The 23,585-nt window shown below is 42.0% G+C and overlaps 1 pseudogene; it reads left to right on the forward strand.

Moving 5' to 3' along the window:
• LOC118630537 overlaps positions 1-15,178 on the forward strand; it is a 59,301-nt pseudogene extending 44,123 nt beyond the window's left edge.
• Positions 15,179-23,585: the final 8,407 nt, after the last annotated feature.

Below are 23,585 nucleotides of genomic sequence, written 5' to 3' on the forward strand. Positions count from 1 at the left end.
TGGTTGTTTCTATGTCTTGGCCACCATGAATAATGCTGCAATAAACATAGGGATGCATATACCTTTGTGAATAAATGTTTTCAATTTTGGGGGGTAGATTCTTTAATGTGAGTATTTGACATTAGAAAAACAATGAAGACAAGGGGAAAAGCCAACTTCCAAGAAGGAGGAGATGGCCCTACGATGTTAGGAGTAGCTCAACTGGAAGGAAATGGGGGGAAATCCTAAAGACTGATCCCACACAAGCCTAGCATTAGAACACATATCCAGTGACTTCTGTTTCAAAATACAGTCAGGATATCTTTACAGGTAGTTTGGCTTTGTTCTTTGCTGAACTGCTGGCTCCACTTGTTATAATAAGAATATTTTATACCCAAATTTAAAAAATTAATAACTAGAAAGAAACCCAAATAAAATTTCTTGGTATCTTCTGTCATCCATTATTAAAACTTCTGGAGCATCACCTTATACTCAGAGGATTTTGTTCATTTTTAAAGTAACCTGTCTCCCTTTTTTGCTATCAGTGGAAAATGAGAATTCTTTCTTCAAGAGTCATCCTGATGTACAGAGGAGTGAATGGGTGTCAGGAGACCTGACGTCTGATGGTGACTCTGATCCTAAATACCTTTTTGAACTTTCTGGGCTTTCATGCTCTCATTTGTACAATGAGAACAAAAGTTCCATCCTGTGCAGAAATTTTATGATTCTAATTAAGAATGAGTTTTCATTCTGATTCATCGCAATGAATTAAACGCATGCCCACAGAATGAATTTGGCTGCATTCCAAAATGCTGCCTCTGAGAATTCTAATCTTAACAATTTTGCAGAATATTCCATTGACCAAACACTCTTGAGCAACTACTATGTGTACAATTGCTTAATGTTCTGGAGGGTACAGAACCCAGTACCAACCCCTAGAGATCTTATAGTCTAATTGGCGAGGCAAGACACCCAACCAAATAGCAGATGCAAGTACAAGGCAGGATAGGACATGCATCAATATCAAAAGTGCTAAGCAGACAATATGGTAGTGAGAATTAGTGACCAAAAAAAACAAAACAAAAAAAAAACCATGGGCCACTTGAGGGAGAGTTCAAAGACAAGTTTGACCGAAGTGGAGAGTATGACAGAGAGCAAGACGTTGAGCCAGAAGATAGTTTGGCCAGAGAGTGAAAACTGTTGAATGCCAGTATAAGGAAACTTAACTTTATTCACCACACAATGGGAAACCATTATTAGGTTTGACAAGAAAATGATAATTTCTTAGAGTCATGCCGGATTTCAAAATTGTGTCATTTACCATGACATACGACACTTCACACATCTGAATGAACTGCTAAATATTCAGAATTTGGTCTTCATCTCATTTAAACTGAATGGGTTGAACAGGTTCTCATAATCCACAGAGCTTTATATTAAACATACAAGTCACACTTACAGACATTCCTTTAAGTGACTTTTGCTTCAATTAAGATACTTTCAATTTAATGCGAATAAAGATCAAAACTCGTAGCTAATGGCAAAGTACAAGCATCAAAGAATCCCAATCTCTAGAACTTTCTCTTTCTTCTCATTTATTTAACTAGATACAATTTCATAAGGGGCTACTGAATATTCACAAAGCTCTCACACGGCCATATGGGTTGCCTATTCATTTCTGCAGTCTTGCTGTCAAGTTAAAACTCTGTCTTCATCCCCAAAAAGCAATTGACTATATTTTAGAAAATGATCATCCCAGTCACTTGAGTGACTGCCTCTATATATACATGGTTAAAAAAAACAAACAAAAGCTTCCAGCATTCACCACCCAGGGTTAGAGAGAGAAGAAATCTCTATCTATTAGCATGAAACCTTGCTGTTTTCTCCACTGAATTAACTACAATCATTTTCAAGAAAGAACATTTCAATACATTTTTCTGACAGGTAGAAAATTAAGTACATACCAGAAGCTATTGAATTCAACTTTAACAGTATCAATAAACATTTCTGATTAAATTATGAAATTGATTTTATAATTTTGACCATTATGTTTTTACATCAATATCATCATATGACAGGAAATGTAGTTACTGCTTCCTTATTGATCTTAGACATGGCACTCTAAAGTACTCATCTGACTATATTACAAAATCAAACTTGATTTCCTGTAGTACTGCAGTAACTTCAGGTCATAATCTAGTCGAAAGAATCAAAATAGATGAATTATTCAGTTATTAAAAGATATATTTTTCCTTGGAGGGAAAGGAACACTTGGGTCAAGTCATCCTTAATGGTTGTGTGATAGGATATTTCTCCACGTGGGATTACTCTGTGTCTATCTCACATAAATACACCAGCACCTCCCGCTTGTGTGTTATCAATCACGTTTCTGGTAAATAACGTAAACACCACTTGAAGAGAAAGAAACGTTTATCCTCCTACACAGGAATTCAACAGAAATCTAATATTTCCATGACTTTAAAATTTGTGTTTTGGTCTCCCCACCCCATCCTATCAAAATAATACTCATGCCCTGGCCAGTTTGGCTCAGTGGTTAGAGCGTTGGCCTGTGGTCCAGAGAGACTTGGTTCAGTTCCCGCTAAGGGCACGTACCTCGGTTGCAGTTTGTCCCTGGCCCTGGTTGGGTTGTGCGCGTGGCGGTCACTCGATGTGTTCCTTTCATGTCGATGTTTCTTTCTCTCTCTCTCTCTCTTCCTCCCTCTCCCTCCTACTCTATCTGAACAAAAAATGTAAAAATGTCCTCAGGTGAGGATAAAAAAATAAATACATAAAAAATAATACTCATACTTCAAGCCATTGCATTTCCAGGACAGCTATGTGTCTTATGTGTCTTTCCGTGGACAAATGCTAAAAGCAACCCAAAAGAGGATGCTCTGAATGTCTGGCAGAGTTAGTACAAAACTGTGAGTGCTCATCCTAGAGGTCCAGCATTCCTGAGTAAGCCCAGAGAAAGACATTTCATCTTTGTTAATACTTTTTCCCCAAAAGAATTGATATTTAACTTATAAAATAGGGACATGAGGATACCTCTCAGTTGTCTTGTCTACCACCCCATTAGTGGGATGAGGACAGCAAGGCCAAGAGTCATTAAGGGAGTCACTGAAGGGAGACATAGCTGATTCATAATAGACTAGAACTAGACCTCAAGTTTCTTGTCTCCTCACTCAAATCTTTTTTTTCAGTTCAGATGCACTCTACTTATAATTTTTGAAGTAGCCTATGAAGTAAGAGTTGAAATATCAAACCCAAGGTAAATTCTTTCCATCCCAGACCCAAACAAATCAGTCCATACTAGAAAAGTTCTAAGTCTGAACTACTGAGATGCTACTTTTTTTTCCATTGTCTTCTTCCTATATCCATGGAAATAGGAATCCTATGTAAGGACTACCATAAGTAAAAAAAAAAAAAAGATAGCTTTGATGCATTTCGCAAAGGACCAAAGTATAAATTCACTGTGGCTCAAGGTAACAAAAAATAAATAAATAAATAAATTTTTTTCTATAAGGATCTGCCACAGCCTCGAGTTTGGGGGTTCAGGTCACATCCACTCCCTCTTTCTTCTCTTCCACTTCATTAGCATTTGCTAAACATATCTTCTCCGAAAAGTTTTCTGTTGCACGGCCAAAATTGAGAACCAGTGGGAATAAATACATTAACTAATAGACTTTCAATAAATAAAGCCTCAGAATCTTCAAGTTGGAAGCAATCACAAAGCTCACCTCATCCAACCTTCCCCAAAGCAGAAGTGTCCTGTGTATCATCCCAGAAAATGCCCACCTAATCTGTCTCACTAGCTCTGGAGCCTGGGGACCCTCTCTTTTCTAGATGGGTCACCTCATTTATGAATAACAGTGAATGCTAGAAGTTTTTTCTTATGAAACACTATACTTCATTTACTGATTGATTAAACGCCTTCAGGAGAAATTGGTTTATTAAATCTGTCACTCTAATAAAAGTGAGTTTAGCCCTTGATATTAGTTTCTCACTTTATTATTATAATATCTTTCTGGCTTAGTTTTATAAGATAAACAGATCTCTGAAAGAAAAGATATTTACAGATAGTTTGGAAGAGAAAAACAACAGAAATCTAATATTTTTTATTTAACTGACCCAGATGGCGGATTTCTATAGAGCAGAAGACTTGGAAGGTGCAGGGTGGCCCCTACTGCTTCAAGCTCATTCCAGGCACTATTCCAAAGAGGACACCTGTTGTGGCTTTAATAAGGACGACTTACAAAACGCAAAGGGTCTGAGATAAAAACATTAATTCAATAATTGACTTGTTAAGCAACTTTATGGAGTGTGTTCAGCTACAAGACCCTTAAGTACAACCTGAGCATAATCTCTTCTCTCCAGAGTTCATAAGCCAGAGGGAGAAACAGACACGTAAACCTGCAAGTAAGAATGCAGTAAATAGATAAGTGCAAAGAAAAGTTTCTGGGAGCGAAAGGAGAAAGCCCGGATTCCACCAGGAATGCTATTCTGCTCTGCTCCTCCTGCCTAGATTACAGCAACTGGCTTCCTAACAACCAATTCAATCAGTTCCACGCAAATTCATCTTTCACACTGGTTCTTAATGACCTTCGAAAATACGGATCTGATTCCCTTGCCCTTCAGTAAAAGTGCCTGCTCCTTGGCACGGTGAACAAAGCCGTTTATAGTAAGTCCCAACTCCCTTCAGCCACTTCTCCCAGTACCAGCCCCACCTCAGTCCCTGTCCTTCAACCACAGTGACCTCCTGTGGCTTCCCACACACCAGGGTCGCTCACCTCTGGCCTTTCACGGAGGATCGCAGTCCTTCCTTGTACTCCTCCTGGCAAAAATTCTGAGTGAAGCTTCGGGTCTCAAACCGACTATTATCTTTTCAGAAAGTCATCCTGACCTCCCAGTCTGGGTCTGGCATGTCTCTTCTTGGTTCAAGGACAGTCTGAGTTTCCCTTGATTCTGGATCGAAAGCTACTGAAAGCCTATAGCTGCTCCGGTCCACATACTTAGGTTTTGTGATCACTTTGTCCAAAGAGATGGAAAAGAAAATGAGAGAGAGAGAGAGAGAGGAACACAGAGAGGGAGAGAGGTAACAGTTTAAATAAACTGCTTATTTAAACCTCATAACAAATTTTTTTCTGATAGTGAAACTTCGGTCCAGCTTTACAGATTACAATGACATAGTGATGCATCCGAGATTCCTTTTACTTGTGTTTGTGATGCTCCGGTGGAGAGTGGACAATCAGCAACGTGAGCTTGGAGGCACTGGCAACTGGTTCTGGGAGGTAAGCTAACGTTACTCAGCACAAAATTTCCCCAAGCCAAGTCACAAAATCTAAAATGGAAACATTACAATGTTTCGACTCTTACTGAGCCAGTGTTCATACTGCACAGACTCATCACAGCTCTTGGACAGAAATTAGGAAGGATGTGATCTAGGCCAGGGGTTGGCATACATTTTTGTAAAGGGTCAGAGAGTCAATACCCTAGCCTTTGCTGGCCATTTAATTTGTTGCAACTTCTCAACTTCGCCACCGTAGGCAGAACGCATGAGTGTGGTTACACTTCAATAAAGCTTTATTTATGGGCTTTGAAATGTGAATTTCATATCATTTTCCATGCCACAATATAGTATTCCTCTTTTGATTTTTTTCCCCTCAACCATTAACAGCCATCCTTAGTTCCCAGGCTATACACAGGCAGCAGGCTATATTTGGGCGGTGAGCTGTAACGCAGCCATCCCCACTTCAGAATATACAACAAGATACCTCTGGGCTGTTAGGTAGAAGCCAACCTCTGCTGGAAGTGATGTAATAGATAAAAGACTAGACTGCTCGCTCCACAACCCATGCTCCTCCTACGGCACCTATGAGAAAGCTGGCCGAGACTCTCCAGGTAATACTCTGTTGATTCCCAGGAAGGGATCAAAACGAATTCAGTTGTTTTTTTACGTGTCTACTGAATCTTGCACTTTTCCTACAGTGCCTCATTTAATCCTCGCAATGACCATAGAAAGGCATTCTTTTTTATTTCTCCCATTTCACAGAAGTGTAAACTGAGGCCAGAAGGAAAGTACAACTTGTCCAAAATAACACACCAGTGAGCAGCACGCACGGGATTTCTGCTCAATGTGCCTGACTGTAGAGTCCATCCTCTTTCTTTTCTACTGCCCATAGCATAACACCCCTGAGCCTGCCTTTATGTTTGGAATTCACCACTTCCACCAGGAAGCAAAGGGGTGACGCGGGAGTCACTGGCACTGGCATTCAACGCCTATCAGAACACCCTTCCATGACATCGCGATCTGGTTTTATCTTACTGTCCAATGTCCCCCCCCCCCCCCCTTACACAAACTCTTTCGATCCTGAAGGTGTCCTGCCCATGTTTTCCTCAGCCATAAATCCCTCCCCTCCCAGGCCCAGTTCAAATGCCGCCAGTACCAGGAGGCCTGCCCTGACCCCCTCCCGGAACCTGGACATGTTTCTTTTCTTGTGGGACTGCCCAAGGCACCTTGTACTTTCCTGCTACCCTGAACAGTACAGTCATTATGTTTCGGTTTTACCTACCTGTGGATTATTAGCTCCTTGAGGACAGAAAAATTATTACAGGAATCTTTGAATCTTCATATATATTGCATAGGTTGAGTGCTCAATAAATTGGCTAAATGAATTAACAATAAGATTCTTTATCAAAATAAAAGCCACTATCATCCGCAGTAAAATAAAATGTAGATCCTTTAAGATGGGCAACGGAGGGATGCTCTCCAACAGGGATGGGTGATTAGACCCTCTGTCTTGTCCTCTGGCATCTGAAATGCAGGCTATGTAGCCGTCTGGCTCAACGACATTAACCCTGGGGGAGGAGAGGGGCTTTTCCCTCCTTCACACTCAGTCCTGAGCACAGACACATAACCTTTTCCTGAATTCCCGGTAGCACTGCTGAGAGAGGCAGAAGCATTTAAACAAGAGTTTATTAGAGGCTAGAGGATGACAAAAGGGAAATAAACATAAAAAGGGACTAGAAAATGAGATTGTCCGAGTTATATATAGCTTACAGCTCCACAGCTTATTTTAGCCTGCATGTGCCTCGGGCCATCTCGTCTCCCTGTTCCTTGGAGTGCATATCAGTGTCTCTGGATTTTCTGAAATTGAGACTCAAGAGACATGGCCCCAGAGAAACCAGAATTTTTTTTACTCTGGCTGCAATCTGCCACCAAGACCTTCAGGTCTTCTGTTAGAGAATCTATGCCTTTATCAGAAAAATAAGTTCCAGGATGTCCAACATTTTTAGGTCATAAATCATCTTGATCTGATGCAAAGAAAACTCAAATTTGAGGAGGAGAGAAGGGAAGAAAGCAGAATCTGATACTGGATGAGAGACAAGAGGAGCTGTTTGCTAAGTTTGTTGAGAGCAGAATAAGGAGAACATGGCTCAAATTGCGGAGGAGAGGATTTGGGATACTTACAACCGACACTGCTTACTAAAAGGATAGTTGGACCAGAGAAAGTCTATAAAAAGTCTGGATACGGGAAAACTGTTCCAATAGCATTGAGGTCAGTCACTGTTCGACTGTCCCAGTTTATGACAGTTTGAAAGCAGTGAGCGAGAGGCCAGGTATAGATTAGGTGACATTTAGATTGCTTTCCAGCTTTGGGTGTCTTTAAACCATACATGGTAGATTAGGGCAACTGAAGTAAGAACTCAGCTTCTAATATAAAACCACGGGCAACATTTTAATATGACTGTATTTTCTTTTTAACTACAGGAACATATACTGAGTGGTAAGTAGAAACATAAATAAGATGCTTAAACTTTAGTGAGTTATTTAGAAGGTTGTAGTTGAGAGAAAGAGAAAGAGGGAGGGAGAGAGGAAGACAAAGGGACACGGGGAGAGAGACAGAGACATTCAGAGAGAGGCAGAGAGTTCTCACACCTGGAGAAACTGATTGTGCGATTGGAGGAAGTCCATTTCTTCTGTGTTTCCTCATCCATAAAATGGGAAATGTTTCCCGGGCTGTGTGAGAATAGAGTGAAGAGCTTTGCAAAGTAGAAAGCACTCTCCCAAATGGAAGGGATTACTATTGCTAAATGCATTACAGACCCAGCAGCATCGGGAGGGCTTAACCTCGAGCAAACAGCAGTCCAACAGGTGATTTGAGTAAGGGTTGAGGTTACATTTTGATTAACCCATGGGAAGCCCTTACATCATATAATGCAATGTGATACACCCAAATGGAGCCCTTAGAGCCAAATTGGACCTCTGGTTTCATGTCCTTGTGATTGTGTTTTTCATTAATTTCAGTGACCCTTGCAGTTCTTCATCTAAGGAATGGGGAGGGGGGCTCTGGGAGGAAGACGGGGACACAAGAGAAACGTTCAGATTTTGGATGCTTAAAGCAAAGGGATATTAACTTTTGCAAAGGAGTAAATTAAAAAACATAAACAAAATCATTAAGTCAGTTAAACCAGCAAGACATTGAGACCTGCCAAAGTATGTGATGAAATAGGAAAGAACAAATGGGGGGGGGGGGCGGGGATAGTTTTGTTGTTTGGTTTGTCCCCCAAAGAAAACATCTGGCAGGGTTATGCCTTGTGATTAATTTATCCCATGGTTAATGTCTTTGCTAGTTTTTATGTATAAATAAAACTAGAGGCCAAATGTAATTTACTCGGCAATATGTAATAAAACTCCTATTAGGAAAGACAAGAGCAGTGGAAAAGTGTTCTGTGAATAAGTACTATTTTCAAAAGTTTATTATTACTGATTTTTTAAAAAGAGATAAGTAGACTGTTTGCAGAGGAAACCCTAACCCAAGCCCAAAGCAAGGAAAGAGCCCCGGTTTCGACCTGTTCAGTTTGAAAATGGCATTCAGTTCAGCATGACAGCACGATCACCAGGCAGAGGTTGCATCGGACTCCTGACTCAGCAGGTGTGTTCCTGTGCATCTGCCAAAAAACCACTCACAGCTCATTTGAAGCTGGGCTTTCTCTGTGTGGCAAGAATAAGACCGGAGGATTGGGCGCTCAGATTTCCTCCAATGGGTGTGTCCAGCATCAGTCTATTCAGTTCTACATGGAAGACATTTATCAAACAACTCATGTTCTGCTACTAAATGACACTGATCGCTGGTAGGGATGGGAACGGAGGTGAGAAAAGGAGGTGAGGATAATAAAGGAGAAGCAGCCCAGGCCGGTTTGGCTCAGTGGTCAGAGCACCGGCCCATGGACCAATGAGTCTTGGGTTTGATTCCGGTCAAGGGCACGTGTCTCGGTTGCGATTCGTCCCCGGCCCTGGTCGGGGTCGTGCAGGAGGCAGCCACTCTATGTGTCCCTTCACGTCGATGTTTTTCTCTTTCTCTCTTCCTCTCTCTCCCTCCCACTCTGTCTGAACAAAAATGGAGAAATGTCCTTAGGTGAGGATTAAAAAATAACAACAATGAAAAATAAAGGAGAAGCTATGCCTGTGCTCAAGGAATTTATAATCTTATTAGAAAAACCTGGTTTTCCCTCATGAAAACAATTGTTCAAATACAAAGCAGTATATGAACCCAAAAGCAAGAACTAACTGAAAAAAAAAAAAAATACAAAACTGAATATGTACTCTAAACCAAAATGTGATTTAATAGTCATACATATGTGTATATATATGTGTATGTGTACATCCATACATCCTAACAGGATGATAATTATAAAATTGCATACCGAAAATTAATACTTGTTATCTCTGCAGATGGAATTATAGTTGATTTCTAAAATGTATGCAAGTTTATATTTTCATTTTGCTTGAAATGAACATAATTCATTTTCATAACTAGAGAAAGAAATTATTAAGGAAAAAAAAAAAAAAAAAACACCCATAAATACGCAGGCGTCAAGCGTGGCAAAGATAAATGTAGAGGAATGAGGAAGGGTCCTAAGGGATTCCGACGGGAGGGGCAGAGCCCTGGGAGATGGGCATCCTGTCTAGGGAGCCCCAGAGGAGGTAGTCTCCCTCCTGAGACCCCTGTGAGGGGAGCGAGCCGTCACCTCCACAGGAGGAAGGACAGCTTGCAGAGCTCCTGACCAGAGGAAAGGGCCAGGGTAGCACCAAGGTCAGCGTCGGCGCACCTCCCTCAGGACTGTAACTGTCATCAAAACGGCTCCTTACGTACCAGGTGCAAATTGTGTGGTTTCGGCCGGCTTCTCAGCCTCCTCTTCACACACCCCTCCCAAGGAAGACCCTGTGGCGAGAATCCTGAACCTTCTGAACCTTCTCCTGCGTTGTGATAAACAGGAGAAAGAGCTCACAGCTGGAACGAGCAGAGTCGGGGTAGAGTTTCTGGTATTTTGGGAAAAAAATGACAATGTCTAGCTGGAGAGAAGAATTTGATTCAAAAGTGGTTAAGTGAGGATAGAGGTGTTAGGAACTACCTAGACTGGGTTTCAAGGAGGAATTTTTTTTTTTTCAGTAGGAAGTTGAGGAAACAAAAAGAATTATTTTCTTTTATGAGAGGCTAGCTGTTGTCCCTGCAGAGGTGGCTGAGTTTGGCAGAAATAAGGAAAAGACTTGTCCTGTACGTGAATAGCGCTCCTCCAAGACAGAGAGTAAATGTTTTTTGCTTGTAGGACCATGCAGTATCTGTCACAACTACTTAACTTTGTCACTTGAAAGCAGCCATAGATAATATGTAAACAAATATGGCTGTGTCTCAATAAAACTTTATTTAAGAAACAAACCAACTTCACTCTGGCCAGACAGCTCAGTTGGTTAGAGCGTCATCCCGATACACCAAGGTTTTAAGTTTGATTCCCGGTTGGAGCACATACAAGAATCAACCAATGAATCAATACCTAAGTGTAACAACAAATCTCTCTCTCTAGCTTGCTCTCTCTCTCTCTCTCTCTCTCTCTCTCCTTCCTTTCTTCTCTTTCTAAAAGTCAATCAATAAAAAATAAAATAAAATAACCACTTCATTTTATTTAAAAAATTTGACCTGTGAGACATAGTTTGCCAGCTCCTGTTCTCTGAGAGTAATAAGATTTAAACATCTTTCTATTATATTTCCTCCTGACATACTCCTCTCTCTTTGAATCTATATTATACATAGACAGGACTACATGGTACATTTGTTATATTCCGCTTATAGCAATAAACACAGTAAGTTCTTTCACTGGCCATATCAGAGAAGATTACAGCTACAGACAGAAACCTGTCCATGAGACCACTGCAAGGTATCGTTTGTTATTTTTCTATGTGATTTCCCACAGTAAGGAGAAGAGAAAACTTTATGATGAGAGGGGGCTTATCTTCAAGGGCTTAGTCTGCTCAGGCTGCTACAACCAAATACCAGAGTCTGTGGCTTATGAACCACAGAAATTTATTTTTCACGGTCCTGGAGGCTGGAAGTCCAAGATCAAGACACAGTAGACTTGCCTGCCGGGGACCCACTCCCTGGTTTGTAGACGGCCGTGTTTTCTCGTTTCCGCGTGTGGCCGGCAGCAGGGGCCAGGAGCTCTCTAGGCTGTCTTCCAAGGCATTCATCTCATCCACAGAGCTTCACCCTTATAACCAATCACCTCCCAAATGCCCCAGCACCATACACCACCAGATTGGGGATCGGGTTTAATATACGAATTTTGGGGAGACACAAACATTCCATCTATAACAGAGGCAAAAAGGAAGAGGGGAGTTGATACACTGTGGCCCCTTAGTCCACCTTGCATGAAAGAACCTCCCGGGGCAGAAAAGGCTGGGAAAGGCAAAAAGAGTAAACTAAAGTGATCTAAAGAAGAAAAGAAGAGGACCTGGAGCAGGTTCGTATGGCTTAGCATAGAAAAGTCTGTGTGTGGTTTCTCGAAGGAACATAATCCCCTCAATCAGTATCTATAAAGCACCTCCTATGTGCACAGTGCTAAGGGAGGCACTGGAGAGCAGGTAATGAAAAGAATTCTGTGCTGGAGGAACTGGTCTGAGAGAGAGAGAGAAGAGACCACCATGGGAGAAGGAGGAAAAAGTCATTCACAGCTGGTGAGGAGTGAAGTTCTACAGAGAAGACTGTTAATGTTGTACTGCTCCTTGACCAGGAAAAGGAGATCTATATTGCCTGGCCTTGCCCATTTTTGCATCCACACATATTTCTTGAGCCACTGACCACCCTAGAAGCAGGAAGGAAAAGCTGGTCTTTGCCCAAGAATAGATTTACGATTCCAGGGCAGAACAAGCCTGACCTTCCAGCCAGCTCAGGAGAGATAAGTTTGGACAGGTTATTCTCACCCATCTACACACAGGGACTTGGACATCGATGATGGCAAGAAACCATTCTTTCCTCTTAGATGAAAATACCAATCTGCTGAACAGAAGTGTGTTGTGCATGCTGCTAAGGATACGGATATTTAGAAACGTCTGGTCAACCAGCTGACTTTTTCACTTTTCCGCTTACTATCGGCACTCCTTAGAAACAATCTGAGATGAGATTATTGCTACACATCAAATCAACTGTATTATTTGCCAAGGGACTTCCTAAGAAATTATTGTTCCCTATTGAAATAAGAGTATGCCCGTTGTGAGCCCTTCAAACATAGACATGGTCATGGCTGTATCATTTTTTTCTCACTACGGTCCAGCCCAGTGCCAGGGTCATGGATAGACCTGTTTATAATGAGTGACAACAGAAGAGAACACATGGGCTTTATCTTGGTTTATGCCCCCTCTATTAGGAAACTTTTTCTAAACAGTGCGGTTGTATTTTGTGCTAGCCATTGTAGACATTGCTGCTGCAGAAAATTCCCAAGCATTGGCTTTGCAGAAGAATTCTGGAGCTCCAGAACCAAGGACTGAGTCGCAGGAGGCTTCCAACATGTGTCAACCTAATACTTGTTTCATTCATGTGTGGCAAAGTTTAGTGAGATTAGAGAAAAGCAGAACAAAGAACAACTCTGCATTAGACAGACCTGCTGGTTGATGGCTGAGGCCCCATTCCCCCTACACTGTGAGGGTCTGGCAGAACACTGTAAGGTTGCCATAAATTGGCTTGTCTTGTTGAGAAGTCTGATTGAAGTTTTATTGCCTTCTCTTCTTATGTCCAGTCACCACAAACACTTAGTAAGGCACCCTCATGTTGCCTTTCTCTCTGTATCCTATCAGCAAGGGGAGGATGGCAACCTGGAAAACACAGACACTACATAGCTCCAGTTCCCAGGAGGCTCACTCAGCACTTTTAAGGTGTGTGGGCTTTATCCTTGTCCTCTTGGAAGCGTTGGCCTTCACATCCAATATCTCTATTCCTCCACTCTCTGCTTCCCAGTAACCACACACCTCTTCAAGAGGAGAAATGACTTTCAGGCCACCCAAGCAGTCGATGGTAGATAGACATCAAATACATATCCAGCCCTGGCAGGTTTGGCTCAGTGGTTGGAGCGTTGGCCTGTGGACCAGAGAGTCCCGGGTTCGGTTCCTGCCATGGGGCATGTACCAACAACAACAACAACAACAACAAAAATTCACTTTCATCATTGTACCCCAAGACTCAAGGACTATTGGGCCAGAATCACTTTTACACTCAGACCATAAACTACCGCTCTAGTATATCTCATGCCCCTGGCCAGTACCTCTTTGAAAGAAACAGTGTGGAATTAGATTTTTATACCTTTGCGGTCTTGAGCGGAGAAGCACATCATCTCAGCCCCTCCTGTGTCTTGGGGATCAAGATCAGTTCATACTAAGCCACGTTCATTCAGGCTTGTTTATCTCACTCCTCATTTCTAGGAGCTCCCCTCACACGTGGCTTAATGATCATTCTGTTTCCTTATGTCTTCTACCAACCCAACCCCGGATACTGAGGCTCCTCATCTCTTTGATGATTTAGTCTTCCGTCTCAGTAGTTTCTCTGATTAATCGTTTTCACTCTTCCTTAAGGAGAGCTCGACCTTTTTTCTCCGAAGCCTACTGTCTCACTGGTAAATTAACCTCTGTTTTCCCTCCGGACCAGCAATGGCCCTCTCGTGATTCTTCCCTGGCTTTCAGATTGGTGTCCTGGGGTCACTCGGCTTCGAAATTTGAATTTAATACTGGAGGTAAACACAGCATGCTCCTTGTCTGCTGGTATCTAGCGGCAAACTGCTTCTAATTCCACCTGGTCTCTCCCCTGAGCCTCTGGCAATGCTAACCCAGCCTCTCCCGGCATTCCATGAGGACCACCTCCCCCGTCGGTCTCCACCGTAAACAGCCATGATCACACTTGAAAACATGAAACTTCACTTAAAGAATCATTACATCTTGATCCGAAAGGAACCATTTAATCCATTCTGCTCATTGTATATTGAAAGAACCAGAATTCAGACGGCATAGTGACTTGACCAAGGTCACACAGTTAAGACTAGTTCATGACATTCGCATCTAGAACTCAGTCCCCTCTTTCTGCATGTTCTCCTCACTATATCGCCACCTCACTCAGTCTGGCCAGTTTCTCTTCCAATACACTTTTGCTTCAGAAATACTGACATACCAGTTTTGCCCCTTATAGGCTCTTAACGTAAAACCTACTAATTAGAGAACAGAATAAACATGACTTCTAGATCTTTTCCTGACATCTAAACAGCTCTTTCCCCTGTGTGACCCCCTCACCTACCTTCTCAGGCAGAAAATGATGGCATTTCTGACCAACTTTCCCCAAAGTGTGTTCTCATGAGGTGCTTCAGTCAAGGGGTCCACGTCAAACACGGCTGCACAGCGCTCACGCACAGCGGGGCTCGCCCTGCCTCGGAATTCATACCGCCTGTCCAAGGCTCCGAGAGTGTGGAATCAAGACATTTTTATGACTTCACTTAATTTAATATCGATCAAGCCTATCTGGCTATGCAATTCTTTTCCTAATACCACCCCTATTGAAATCTTGCAGCACACATTCCGGGAAAAGTAGCTCTGGACTCCATATCTCTGTTTCTGTCTACATCCTTACTTCCTCGCGTTCTTGGCACATTTACTCTGCCCTACAAAAACAGTCCCATTCCATGGACAATCCTTTTATGTCCCTACTATGTTAAAGTATTCATGAGAGCTTGCTATGCCCAGGAGAGCACCGAACTTGGAATCGAAAATGGGTTCAAATCCCAGTTTCACTGGCTGCACGCCCTTGAACGAATGGCTTTGCTCTCTGTGAGCACTGATTTCTTCACCTACAACCTCAGCATCGTGACTGCCGCCCTGCCTGTGTGAGGACTGCTTTGAGGAAGAGCGAAATAAAGATGGGAAGCCATGTCATCCACAATGGACGGTGGTATAAATGTTAAACGTTCTTGTGATGACAACGGTGATGCTAACCCCCTTTCCTTAAGTAACACACTTACATTAGTGTCAAAATTCTCAAAGAGGATTAAAAGCTGGTCACTTGGGGTTTGATGTGTCCGTGGAGCATAGGGAGATATAGCTTAAGAATCAAAAATAGGAATTAGCTGTTTGCAAAGGAGAAGGAGAGGGGGCTATAACCCTAGTGGGGAGAAGGGTTGGGGGGATCTAAATTCATTCTCTGAGGAGGCAGAGCTCGTACATGATTTCGGTGAGATCCCTTCTGGCCAGGGGCGGGGTGCCTGGTGGAACCACACATAAAATTGTTGCTAAAATGGAAGGCTGTGGCTTAGGCCACAATGACCCCTCTCCTCAGTGACCCGAAGGAAGACAGAAACACTCTGAGAACATGCAAGAAACAGCCTTTCGTGAAGCACCCTAGGGAGCCATCCCTCTGTCCCACAGGAAAGAAGGCAAAGAGGACTGGAGGTCAGTGACTGGAGTCCAACAATTCAGAGCTGAACCAGAGAATACTAGTTTCTCGGAGATGGGTTTATATGTGTGTGTCCTTCTCGTCTGCCAGGCTGGTGGCCAGAAAAACATCTGTTACACATTTTAATAAGGGTTTCAGAACACATGACGCCATAACCCAGAGGGGCGATGTGAATGATGGGGAAATTTAGAGATCACAGCCGGCCAGAAACTAAATGTGACATTGGCCCTTTAAGGCTTTGTCCTTCTGACCATTCCAGGTTCCCAATCCTCCTGCCAAGTGGGCTGGAGGCCAAAATATTTTTAACTTTGCATTTATTTCAGGGTGTTAATCTCATAGGCAACCAATTCCTATTTAATAAACTCAAACTCCCCAGGCCCTCCCCTTCAGGGAGACTGCTCTCCGAAGGCTCGGCATCCGTGTGCCTGCCTCGTCTTCTTCTGCTCGGGGAGGGTGTTGACACAGGAGTGTCAGGGCATCACGCAGCTGTCATCAGCCCCACACCGCAGATGGTACCTCAATTATGCATCCCCTTCCCAAGGCACCTGCCTCCGCCTCTGGGTCTCACTTGGGGCTCCGGAAGCCAGGAGCACAGGAGCTAACTCAAGAGGGCTCCGGAGCCCTGCCTCCATCGCCCACCGCAGGCCTGGGCTTCTGCGGCCCCCTCTCCGGTCCTTTTTAAAAATCACTAACCACAGAAGGTAATGAGAAAGTACTTGAATTACAAAGATTTCCATTTATTACTCTGGCTGCCCCTCCACAAAGTGTGTCTTTTCCCCTTTGGCAAGAACAGATCACTATTGACACTTTTAGAGGGCCCTGGGCCCCTCTCAATTATTGGCCTAATCTCTGCCTGCTCTGAAAGCAGAATTATTTTCTAACTAGATTTTTTAGAAAGTTAAGAGGCTCCTCTTTGCTTTATTCATTGGAATGGCTCCGTGAGCTAATGGATTCTCCTGTCAGTATATTTCATGGGTTCGGCAACATCTGCAGGATGTGGAAAGAACAGAAACAAACCAGATGTTTCAAAAAGGTAGCTCCACTAAGCCTCCTTAACATAATTATTGCAGTATCGCATCCGCATTTTATTGTCCCTCTTCTATATTTATATGCTGCTAACTTTTCCTGCAGAAAGCCAAGCCAGTGGCTCCGAGTCCCTTGTAAACAGATTTGCAATCTCGGGGAAAAAAAAAAATTTTTTTTGACATATATCCCCCATTAAATCCAAATTTCCTTTATCAAATTTCAGAGGTGGGGGGAAATAGATTAAGGAAATGTAGATATTTATCTCAGCCTTCAACATTTACACTCATTTAGTTAATTAGCACTTAATTACACTGTCAAAGGAGAAAATTTTGCCACGGGCAGACCAGTGCCCACCCCTCAGGCCCTCGCTTCTTTAGGAAGGCAGACCTTCGCTCAGCCAACATTTCCTCCAAGAAACATTTGTAATGATTAGTTGACAAGGAGCGCAGATCCGAAATCGCGCAACGGAGAGCCATCACTCAGAGCCCGCCGCAGTCCGCAAGCTGGAGCAACAGTGCCCCCCAAAGCCAGCAGCCAGAAACATCCTGCGAGCGGCCCCGGCGGCCCCGACTTCTATTTTCTGCTTTATAAGCCGAGGAGCTATTTTAAGAGTTGCTGGCCGAAAAGCCGGCTCTATTACAACCAGACGAGCATTCCAACCAAGCTGGGGAGCCTCGGCTGGAAACAGAGAATGTTTCCACCTATTTTAACTCCGACGCCAGGAATTCTCTGAGGAGGAGGTGGGGGTGGGGAGCAGGAGAGACACAGTAGAAAATTGGAAAACTTCAGAAGTTTGCCAAACTCGAGGGAACAAAGCATAACTAGATTAATGCATAAATCTTATTAACCAAAATGCAGCTGAATAGAGTCGTTTGTCATCAGGGTTTCTCCATCTTTTAACAAATGGCAATATTTTTTTGGTCTCACAGATTCCCTGCCAGCGGAAGACCTCATTAAAGCTGTTGGAAAACAAGAGTATTCAAAGTAGTTTAATTATAATGGGATGAATTATCAACCCAATTTTTAAAAATAATATACAATTAGCCTTTAAAAAAAAAAGCCAAAGACTCCATTTTCCAAAACAAGAAATGAAGCATAACACCCTTAATTTCATTGTGAGGGCAAAGTCCTAGCCGCCCTGATGCAGGGGTTTAATGAGCATGTAATGAAAGCAGCGGTCCCCACTCTAGCGACTCCTCTGTGTGTGGACTAGAGGCCTTTGGCTCTCAGAATGGAAACTGCATTAGGCTGAAGCCCGGCCCAAATTTTCTCTTTCAAGTTCTAAGCCCTGTTTTCTATTTTCTCTTCTATCTTGGAATAGGGTCACCCTATAAAAGATGAAATATCACATTCCTGAAAGACAATGAACTGGTAATATCATATCAGCACGTTTGGCTTTTATACTGCTTTGGGGAGTATTGCAAGGGTGGGGGGGAATAATGTGGTGTTGGAAATAGGAAATGAAAGCCAGGAAGCCTGAAAACCGAACTTTTAAAAACAAATTATATAATCAACAACATAATCATAACCACCTAGGAGAAACTGCTCCTTCCCCTCCTCCCAAAAAACTACATGAGAACCTACCCACCATCCTCCCACCAGAATGGCTAAAATTTAAAAGACTGCAATACCAAGTGTTTCCGAGAATGGGAAGAAATCAGAATTCTCATTTATTTTTAGTGGGAATGTAAACTGGTACAACCACTTTGGAAAACTGATGGTATTTACTAAATATATAAATCCTAAGACCCAGCAATTTCACTCCTGAGTATATATCCACTCTAAATGAGCGTATATGTCCACCAAAAAGAACATACAAGGATGTTCATGTAAGCTTTATTCATAATAGCCCCAAATTGCTAACCTCCCAAAGGTCCGTCAATAGTAAGATAAAATAAATTGTGAGATATTCATTCCATAAAATATTACATAGCAATACTTCCCAGACACAAATCAATGTGTACTATAAAATTCCACTTACATTTTGTTCAAAAATGGGCAAAACTAACCTCTGATGATAGAAGCTGTCGTAACAGTGGTGGGTAATGACTGGACAGGGAGTGAGGGAAACCTCGGGGATGCGCAGGAATGTGCTGTATCTTACTGTGGGTGTGGTTACGTTGGGTATGTGCACATGTAAAATGTCATTCAGCTGGACAGTTAAGATGTGTGCACTTTTTGTATAGTTCACCAAAAAAATAAAAGCAAAAGAAAGGCAAAGAAATAAATTAAAAAGTAAGAATACAAAAGCAAAACAAACAAACAAAAAACACCTCCCTCTGAAAGTTGGTCATCAGCTTCAAATGTGTCTCAATGCCACTTCCCTGCATCAAGCCCTCCAGGGTCCCACTTGCTTTGGCAATGACCTACAACTCTTCACTTGGCCCACAAAGGTCATGCGTGTTCCGGGCTCAGCCTACCTGATCATCGCTCACCACTTCTTACCCCACTTCCTCTTGTTGACTCCCTTCCTGTCACACCGATATTTTTCTCTTCTAAAACCCCAAGCTCATCGTGACCTGGGTCCTTATCCTCTTTAGTTTTATGTACAGCACTTACCATTCTCTAAAATGTGTATTTGTTTAGTTGCTTTTTTATCTTGTATGTGTATCCTCCACTAAAATGCAAGCTCCTTGAGAGAGTAGACAAGGTCATTCTCTCAAGGTCACTATTATATCTGCAGTGTTTAGGGTGGAGCCTGGCATCTAACAGACACTCAGTGAACATGTGCTTAATGATAAATAAAGAATTACTCAATAAGTGAATAAACCACTGCCTTCAAAAGTTAATGGGCCCGGTAAAATTAATAAGGGATAGCATGACCATTCAAAAGAGCACTGTATCGGGAGTTTAAAGACTGAGATGTTGGGGGTAGATGATCACCTGCTTTGGCATCTTTGATATTCATTTATCTATATCTAATTGGGAGGCAGGATGATGGACATGAGAAGATAAACAATCCAAAGCAGCAAATGGTACAAGTAAAAACCTCAAAAGAGGGAGCCATCAGGTCGGGTTGGTGTGATCGGGGACCTCGCAAAAATGGGGGGGTTTTCACTGGGCCAGGAAGGTTGAGTGAAAGCAATGGGAGTAGCAGGGGAGGAATATAAGGTTCTAAATGTGGACCTGGGTCGCCAAATATGCAGAGTGAAAAAACCAAGGCATCACCAAGGGTCAGGAACAGATGGATATCACCGCAGCAGGGGATTGGTATAGAAGATTGGAACCTCGCCCAGCCGGTGTGGCTCAGTGGTTGAGCGTCGACCATGCACCAAGAGGTTGCCAGTTCGATTCCTGGTCAGGACACGTGCCCAAATTGTGGGCCCGATCCCCACTGGGGGGCATGTAGGAGGTCACTAATCAATGTTCTTTCTCATCGATGTTTCTATCTCTCTCTCCCTCTCCCTCTCTCTCTAAAAATTGATAAAGAAGAAGAAGGAAAAGAAAAGATTGGAACCTCGCCAGTGTCCAGTTTCTTCCTCATTTTTTAAAACTCATCTTTATTGTTGAATGTATTGCAGATGTTTCTCCTTTTTTCCCCCATTGACCCTCTCCTCCCCTCTGCCCCCCCCCCACCCTCCCCACACTATTACTGTGTCTATTGTTTATGCACATATGCATATAAGTTCTTTGGTTTCTCTCTTCCCGCCCCATCTCCCCCCTTCTCTTTGAGGTTCCTCAGTCTAACAACTAATTTTACTTCTTAGGAAGGGGCTTAAAATTATAGTGAAAAAGAGAAGCAGATTGAATTATATAATGGATTTGATGAACATTGACCTCCCTTGAAATTGGCCCGAAAGGTGATATGAATCAAGTGTCAGAAATTTGTGTTATCTCTGGCAAGATAGAAATTTCAAACATGCATACTTCTAGGGAAGTAAGAGGTCTGTACACAATACAACCTGTGGAGACGTATTATTTTACTCATTTGCTCTAAGATTTTGTCTTTATAGAGATAATATTGCTTAACTTTAAAAATTAAAATGCTATCTTGTTACTTCCATCTTGATGTTACTTGTTATCATCAAGCAAATCATAAAGTTAAAAATTTACACAATTAATTTTCAAGCTATGTTTCCAAATAAATGATTTAGCAGAATAGGAATTATTTGATTATTCTGAGCATGTTGCCCAGGAATTGTGGTGTATGTGTGTGTGCACAGCCAAAGTGTGATGAATAACACACTTGCCCAATGATTTATAGGTAAAAATGTATATAGAACCTAGACAAGCTCAAACTACCAGAAGTGGGATGGGAGTAGAGATAAAAGGAAGTTTACTGACGCCAACTGTCCCTCATCTGAACACAGTTTGAAGTTTGATCTGAAAAAAAGAAAGAAATAGGACTTGATTCCATTGTAACTTTTTCAGAAATGATTCATTTCTTCTTACTGCACAGCTGGAAACACATGGAAAGAGGTGAGGATTTTACTGAGGAAGGCTCAGTTGGAAATAATTTGCCATTGAACTCATAAATTGTGACTTTCAGACCTCCAGTCCTGAAGTCTAAGCCTAAGATTGGCACTGGCCACCTCGTGGCTACAGAACCAAACTAAAGGATTCCAGTGGGTCATTTCCCTGTGGATTCTCTCCCTGATTCCTCAAGATTGGCGAAATTGAGGACCATTTCTATGGGTCATCCAATTAGGTTAACCTTTGGTGCCTTTGGAGGCAGGTACAGATCTCAGAAAATTCTCAATGGGTAGGGCTGCTGCCATTTACAACATCTGTAGCTTCTGACAATGCTCCAAAGAGTTCCAGCTATCACAGATCACAGATGACCACCACAGTCAGGAAAACCAGTATTACATTAAGAAAGGGGGGTGGGTAAAGGAGTAGAGAGAATAAAAGATACATTTCATTTATGTGATGCGGTAGAGAATTTCAAACAATGAGAAAATTTCAAATTCTGATTTCACCATTTGTCTCAGGCTGTGTTTACATGCTTGGCAATGAAAACTTTTACTTAAAACCATTGCTATGGTGCATGTAATGTATGACATCAATTCCCCAATTTTAATCAATATCTCCACAATGATGATAAATTGGACTATCTGAAGGTTGCCATTTAAAGGTCTAGCACTGCCATTCAATCATTGTAAGCTGTCCAGCTCTACCTCCAGCTATCTATCCAAAGCCAGCTCTCTTCAAGGTTTATTTACTAATAAGCCATTGTGGTTTAGTTATTGTTCCCTGAAAACTCTCTCTGAATCCCCACCTCCAAGTCTTTGCTCACACCGCTCACCCTCCATGCAATGCTTTCTCCTTCCTGTCAAAGCACACTCCTGAGGTGACATTCCTTGGTCCATCCTCTTCCTCTCAATCTGAACTTCTGTAACACTTGCTGGTATCATTTAGCTCATAGAATATGTTTATGTTATTGTCAGCTGTCTTTGTCCTTGATGGCAAAGACGATGGACTATGATTTTATGCTTTTTGACATTTTCATGACTGGTGAGATATGCCATTCATTCATATTAACAGCAGCACTGAAAACAAAGAAAGTTTGGACTCAGACAAGCCTGAGTCAAATCCAGTTCCACTAGATTTTTCTTTTCCCTGGACCCCACATCCAACCTGTCATCGAGTCTTATCCTTCCAAAATACATATTGAATGTAGTTACTTCGCTTCTTCTTACTGTCATTGTGTCTATTCATATCACCATCACCCCTCACCTCAACCACTGAAACAGCCTTATGACTAGCCTCCTTGTTTCTATTCTTGCTGCTTACCTTCTGTTCCCCATACTGCAAAAACTATATTTTTTGTTTAAGATAAACCAAATCACTTCTTTCTTTTATTGAAACTCTTTAATGTTTTCCCAATGTAATTAGAATGAAGCCCATGACCCTTCATGACCCTGCATGATTTGACCTTTGCCCCAGCACCATCTCATACCTCTCTACCACCCTATCACTATGTTGCAGCCACACTGGGCCTTGGACAGGTTCTAGAAATGGCCAAATTGTTACCAACTTCAGAACCTTTGCTCAGAAGTTATCTCAACCTGGAATCCCTTGATTCCAACTGAGTTGGTTTCTTCTTATCTCATCTCTCAAGTTTCAGCTCAAATGTCCCCTTGTCACAGGCCACTTTATCGATCACTCTGTCTGAATCATTCCTGTGCACCTTGTTAGTCTCTATAATGGAATTCTGTTAATTTCCTCCAAGACACAACAGTCTATAATTATCCTGTTTATTTGTGTACTTGTATGTTAACTGCTGACTCGGTGAAATGTACAATCCACGAAATCAAGGATCTTATCTATTCTGTTCTCCATTGTATCTATAACCACTAGGACAGTATCTAATGTATATAGATTATCAATAAACAGTATTTGCAACACTTATTAAACAGTAAATGTTCACTGGTGAACGGATTCCCAATACATATGCTTCCATTTTCCCCCTCTTGGCCTTGGTGCTATTGTTGTCATATGTTTTACCACCACCTATGTTATGAACTTCACACTCTATTATTAATATTTTTAACAGTTCATTATCTTTTAAAGAGATTTAGCTAATAAGAAAAAATTCTTATATATTTATCCACGTACTTAATATTTCCCATGCTCCTTTTTTTTTTTAATGTCATGTAGATCTATATCTCTATCTGGCATCATATTCTTTCTGCCTAAATGATTTTAGTGAATGTTTCTTGTAGTACAGTTCTCCTGATGATACATTTTTCCAGCTTTTGTATGTCTGAAAAACTTTCTATTTCCCCTTCATTTTGAAAGATATTTTAGGTTTTGTTATTTTGTGGTTTTAAAGACACCTGTTCTACTGTCTTCTCACATGTATTATTTCTAATGCAA

This window comes from Molossus molossus, unplaced genomic scaffold (genome assembly GCF_014108415.1).
Source record: "Molossus molossus isolate mMolMol1 unplaced genomic scaffold, mMolMol1.p scaffold_m16_p_15, whole genome shotgun sequence".
Classification (NCBI taxonomy): Eukaryota; Metazoa; Chordata; class Mammalia; order Chiroptera; family Molossidae; genus Molossus; species Molossus molossus.